The following is a 6,522-nucleotide window of genomic DNA, read 5'->3' as shown; positions in this document are numbered from 1 at the left end:
CAGTTCACCCAAAGTCCACATGTCATTTAGAGGCACTGTGGGAAGGTTATATTAGGAGCCGCTGTCCTCCGTGTTGTGGACGACCTGGATATGGTAGAAACAGTGGGATTTTTGAATTCCAATTTTCCACTTCATTCCACAAAAAAACGATTAGAACTAATAAATAAATTCAGTAAAGTTGCAAAATCAATACACAGAAACCAGTTGCATTTCTAAACACTAATAATGAACCATCAGGAAGAGAAAGAAAGCAACCCTATTTACAACAGCATCAAAAAGAACAAAATACCTGGGAATAAAGTCAACCAAGGAGGTGAAAGACCTGCACACTGAAAACTTTAAGACATTGATGAAGACATTGCAAAACACACCAATAAATGGAAAGATATCCTGTTCTCATGGAATGGAACAATTAACATTGTTAAAACATCCATGCTACCCAAAGCAGTGGACACAGTGAATGCAATCCCTCTCAAAATTCCATGGTATTTTCCCCCAAAATAGAGCAAATCCTCCTAATATCTGTGGGGAACCACAAAGGACCCCAAATAGCCAAAGAAACCCTGAAAAAAGAGAACAGGCTGGAGGCATCTCCCTCCCTGACGTCACACTCTGCTGAGAAGCTACAGTCACCAAAACAGCGTGGAACTGGCTCAAAACGGGCACAGGGACCAGAGGAACAGGACAGAGAGACCAGAATTCAACCCACACGGACGGGGTCGGTGAATTTATGACACAGGGACCAAGGACACACCAAGGAGCACGACACTCCCCACCATAAATGGTGCTGGGAAAACTGGACGCCCCATAACTCACGCTGGCTACCCTGCACACAAACCTGACCAAAAACCCAGCTTTCCACGCCAAGCCCTCCCTCGCTCACACGAAGATGGACCCCCTCAACGGTCAGTCACCCACAGGAAGCTTCTCCCCACTTTTCCTCACCGTCTCTTCACCTTTTCCTCAGGCATCACCTGGGTCCTCAGGAAACCTAGTTCCCTAGTCAGCGTGGACGCAGCCCCACTTTGTCCTGAAGCCGAAACCCCAGCGAGTCCTAAGGAGACGGAGACCGAGCTCCTCTCAGCAGAGACGCTGAGCCTGGCGTCCTACCGGAAGGCCCCCGCCCCTGCCCCCGCCCCCGCGCCTGAGGAGGCTCAACTGCTCTCAGCTGACCTCACAATCCAGTTCGCAGGGAACGAGCATGCGCTGTGGGTCAAAGAGGCGAACTCGGCGCCACCCTGTGGTCAGTGCAGGAAGTGCAGGCCGCGCCTCCCTCACAGGTCACTGGAGGCAGCGTGCCCTACTGACAGGACTGCTGAATCCATTAAACTGGACATTCAAACTAAAATGGAGTCTCTATCCCAAAAGCTTTCTAAAAGTAGTTAAGGAACAATTAATTGGAAACCATTTGGAATGAAGTGAATGTAGATGCAAACTTTACAACTTATACCAACTTCATTCAAAGTTATTCAGAGGCAAATTTTATTGTAGTTTCTAATTTATGTTTGGCTGCGTTGGGTCTTCGTTGCTGCATGTGGGCTTTCTCTAGTTGCGTCGAGCGGGGCTACTCTTCGTTGCGGTGCACGGGCTTCTCATTGCGGTGGCTTCTCTTGTGGGCGAGCATGCGCTCTAGGCGCGCAGGCTTCAGTAGTTGTGCCGCGCAGGCTTGGGTGCTCTGTGGCATGTGAGATCTTCCCGGACCAGGGCTCGAGCCCGTGTCCCCTGCATTGGCAGGCGGACTCTTAACCACTGCGTCACCAGGGAAGTCCCCACAGACAAATTTTAAATACAAAACTATTCAAGGGGCTTCCCTGGTGGCGCAGTGGTTGAGAATCTGCCTGCTAATGCAGGGGACACGGGTTCGAGCCCTGACCTGGGAAGATCCCACATGCCACGGAGCAACTAGGCCCGTGAGCCACAACTATTGAGCCTGCACGTCTGGAGCCTGTGCTCCGCAACAAGAGAGGCCGCGATAGTGAGAGGCCCGCGCACCGCGATGAAGAGTGGCCCCCGCTTGCCACAAATAGAGAAAGCCTTCACACAGAAACGAAGACCCAACACAGCCAAAAATAAATTAATTAATTAATCAATTAAACAAAAAAACCTGTCTCTCAAATTTAACTTCCAGTATATATTCAGGAAAAACGCATACGCCCTTTTTGGCCAACCAAAGAAGCGGGCAATGCAAATCAACACTACAAAGAGGTATCACTTCGAATCAGAAAAAAGGACCATCCTCACAAAGGGTAAAAACCAGATATGCAGGACAAGGAGAGGAGAAAAGGGAGCCTTGTTACGCTGAAGGGGGGAATGTAAATTGCCAACGGCCACTCTGGAGAAGTGTGCTGTGTTTCCTGAAACATCGAAAAAACAGAGCTACAAAGCATAGGGCGCTTCCACTCATGGGCCTATATGTTGGAAAAACCAAAAATCCACAGGATGCAGGCACCCCGTTTACTGCTGCTATGTTTACAACAGCCTCGACTTGGGTACAACTTAATAGTCCTTGGAAGGAAAAAATGGTGAAAGAAAATTTGGTACTTAAGCACAACGGAATATTACTCAGCCCTGAAATCAATGAAATGAGGCCAGTTGCAGCAACTCAGGGGGACTTATGTTTGGTCATTGAGAGTGAAATAAGTTAGACAGCAAGAGAAACTTATCATAAGATATCACTTATAAAGGGAATCTAAAAATCGCCAACCATGAACTGAATTACAAACTGAACACCATCACACATTTACAAAACACACTGATGGCTGCTTAAGGGGAAAAGTGTGGTGCGGTGATGCATAAACCAGGAGGTTGAAATTGGCACAGATACCGTTCCATACGCCAATAATGTAATCGCCAAGACATACTCATTGTTCAAGGAACTGGACTCAGCACACTCTATTCACAGAAAAAAACATCTATGTGACTACTAGAAACTAGAAAAGAATTTATTGATGTCTCTCTGTAAGTGACTCAGGTGGATGTACAGCACCAAGTAACACAACATTGCAAATCAGCTACACCCCACTATAAAAATTAATTATAAAAAAAGAAAGACAGTGAGAGAGAGAGGAATTCTTACCAAATTCAATCAGGGGCTGTGATGCAACTGGACTGACCACATCTACACTCACAGCTGAATGGGATGTAAGGCTGGACACCCTAACCCTAAACCCTAACCCTAACCCAACCCTAACCCTACCTTAACCCTAACCCTACCCCAACACTAACCCTAACCCTAAACCTAACCCCTAACCCTAACCCAACCCTAAGCCTAACCCTAACCCCTAGCCCTAGCCCTAGCCCTAACCCTGACCCTAACCCCTAACCCTTAACCCCTAACCCCTAACCCTAACCAAGTTCACAAGTAAACTTCTCGCCCACCTGGAGAGAGTGATTTAATTTTAAAGAGTAAAGACACAATCAGCTCAGTAATTGGCCACGGGGATGGAGGGGCCAAGGCTAACCTGAGCTGGAGGAACGTGGGTGCCTGCCTGGATGCTCAGAGGCCAAGGGCTGTTCTGAGACCTGCTTGGACACCCGTGCAGATGGAACAAAGGATCCGTCCAGTCCCAAGAGGGCCCCACCAGCCCTCACGAACGCAACACCAGACTTCCCTGGTGGCGCAGTGGTTAAGAATCCACCTGCCAATGCAGGGGACACGGGTTTGAGCCCTGGTCCGGGAAGATCCCACATGCTGTGGAGCAACTGAGCCCGTGCACCACAAGTACTGAGCCTGCGCTCTAGAACCCGTGAGCCACAACTGCTGAAGCCCACGCGCTTAGAGCCTGTGCTCTGCAACAAGAGAAGCCACCGCAATGAGAAGCCCCCACTCGCCGCAACTAGAGAAAGCCTCCGTGCAGCAATGCAGACCCAACACAGCCCCAAATTAATTAATTAATTAATTAAGAAAAAAAAAAAAGGCAGCACCTGGGGGCTGGCAGACTGATGCACCAAGTCTTACATCACGTCTACTTAGTATCCTGCATGTCAGGGCCATGCTGGACCTGGGGCTGCCCACACAGAGTGGGGCCTGCATCACCCTTCCCAGGAGGGAGGGTGGAGGGAAACCCTGCATGACCTCTGAGGCCCTAAGAACCCTTGACTAAGGCTGAGCTCAATTTGAAACAGTGGGTGACCAGAGCAGACATTTCATTCATCTATCAATGAGAATCCAGAACTGGAGGAGCAGAAAACAATGGCCTCGCTCAACCTTGACGCTAATCCTGACATGGACCCTAACCCTAAACTCTGATCCTGACCCTAAGCCCTGACCTAACCTTAGCCTAACCCGTACCCTAAACCTGTACCTTACCCTAACCCATGCTCTACCCGCATCCTACCTGTACCCCAATTCTCACCCATACCCTAACACCCACTCTAACACAGAACCCTAACACCCTGAGACCAAAACCATAAACCTTAACCAATAAGCCAAACCATAACCATAAGCAAACCATAAAATATATTCATTAACCATACCCATAAATAACTCATTAAGCATAAAACTTAAACCATCACAGCAACCATAAACCATACACAGCCCCAACCCTCACACCAGCCCCAGCCCTAATGCTAACCCTCCAAACCACTTACACCAAGCCAAGTCTAATCAGATTATACAAATACATCTTGAAAAAGAAAACTGGGGAATTCTCTGGTGGCCCAGTGGTTAGGACTCTGTGCTTTCACTGCCAAGGGCTCGGGTTCGATCCCTGACTGGGGAACTAAGATCCCACAAGCCATGGGACGTGGCCAAAATAAATAAATAATTAGAATGAAATAAAACCACTATTTTAAAAAAGATTTTAAAAATAGAGGAAAAAAACAAGAAAACTACCCCAGTACAACTTACAAATATGAATGTAAAAATCTATCACACAATAATAGCAACATGAAACCAACAGAACTTTAAATGGATAATGCCATAAGCAAGTATCTCTATACCAGGAATTTCAGGTTGCTCAACATATTAAAAGTAAGCAATGTATTCAACCACAATAATGGTGTGAAGTAAAAACACATAACCATATCAATTCATGCAAAAAATCTACAATGAAAATCCAGTGTTATTTCATGAAAAACACTCAAGAAAGCAGGAATAAAAGGAAATTTGTTCAATAGGGAAAAGAGTAGTACAAAAGGCCACAGCAAACATCATGCTCAACGTTAAAGACTGAAAGATTTACTCCTGAAATCAGGAACAAGGCCAGGAAGCTGCCCTTCATCACCGTTACTCAATAGTGTACTGGAAGTTCTACCCAGAATCTTGAGGAAAGAAATAAAAGGCATCCATGGGTGAATGGAAAAATTAAAACCGTGTTTCTTCACAGAACATAGGTCACATCATCTTATATATGAAAATACCTATAATCAGCAAAGAAATTATTTGAGCTAATCAACTAATTAATAAGCAAAGTTATAGAACAAAATATCAATTCATGAAAATCTATCTTATATGCATACGCTGGCAAAAAATAATCTGAAAAAGAATTTCTGAGAACAATTCCATTTGTAATAATGTCAACATCAATATTTAGGAGTATATTTAATCAAGGTACAAGACTTGTTTTTATGTATGTAAAGTTGTATGTTTCAAGTTACTGGAAAGTCAATTACTTTTCAAAACATCATGTATGTCAACAGCATGCCAGAAAAGCAGAGAAAACATCAAACTTCCATATAGAAGCCAAGCCTTACCCAGATCCAGTTCACCCAAAGTCCACATGTCATTTAGAGGCACTGTGGGAAGGTTATATTAGGAGCCGCTGTCCTCCGTGTTGTGGACGACCTGGATATGGTAGAAACAGTGGGATTTTTGAATTCCAATTTTCCACTTCATTCCACAAAAAAACGATTAGAACTAATAAATAAATTCAGTAAAGTTGCAAAATCAATACACAGAAACCAGTTGCATTTCTAAACACTAATAATGAACCATCAGGAAGAGAAAGAAAGCAACCCTATTTACAACAGCATCAAAAAGAACAAAATACCTGGGAATAAAGTCAACCAAGGAGGTGAAAGACCTGCACACTGAAAACTTTAAGACATTGATGAAGACATTGCAAAACACACCAATAAATGGAAAGATATCCTGTTCTCATGGAATGGAACAATTAACATTGTTAAAACATCCATGCTACCCAAAGCAGTGGACACAGTGAATGCAATCCCTCTCAAAATTCCATGGTATTTTCCCCCAAAATAGAGCAAATCCTCCTAATATCTGTGGGGAACCACAAAGGACCCCAAATAGCCAAAGAAACCCTGAAAAAAGAGAACAGGCTGGAGGCATCTCCCTCCCTGACGTCACACTCTGCTGAGAAGCTACAGTCACCAAAACAGCGTGGAACTGGCTCAAAACGGGCACAGGGACCAGAGGAACAGGACAGAGAGACCAGAATTCAACCCACACGGACGGGGTCGGTGAATTTATGACACAGGGACCAAGGACACACCAAGGAGCACGACACTCCCCACCATAAATGGTGCTGGGAAAACTGGACGCCCCATAACTCACGCTGG

This window comes from Balaenoptera physalus, assembly GCF_965194825.1.
Source record: "Balaenoptera physalus genome assembly, contig: HAP1_SCAFFOLD_721, whole genome shotgun sequence".
Lineage (NCBI taxonomy): Eukaryota > Metazoa > Chordata > Mammalia > Artiodactyla > Balaenopteridae > Balaenoptera > Balaenoptera physalus.
Note: the sequence above shows the minus strand (reverse complement) of the source record.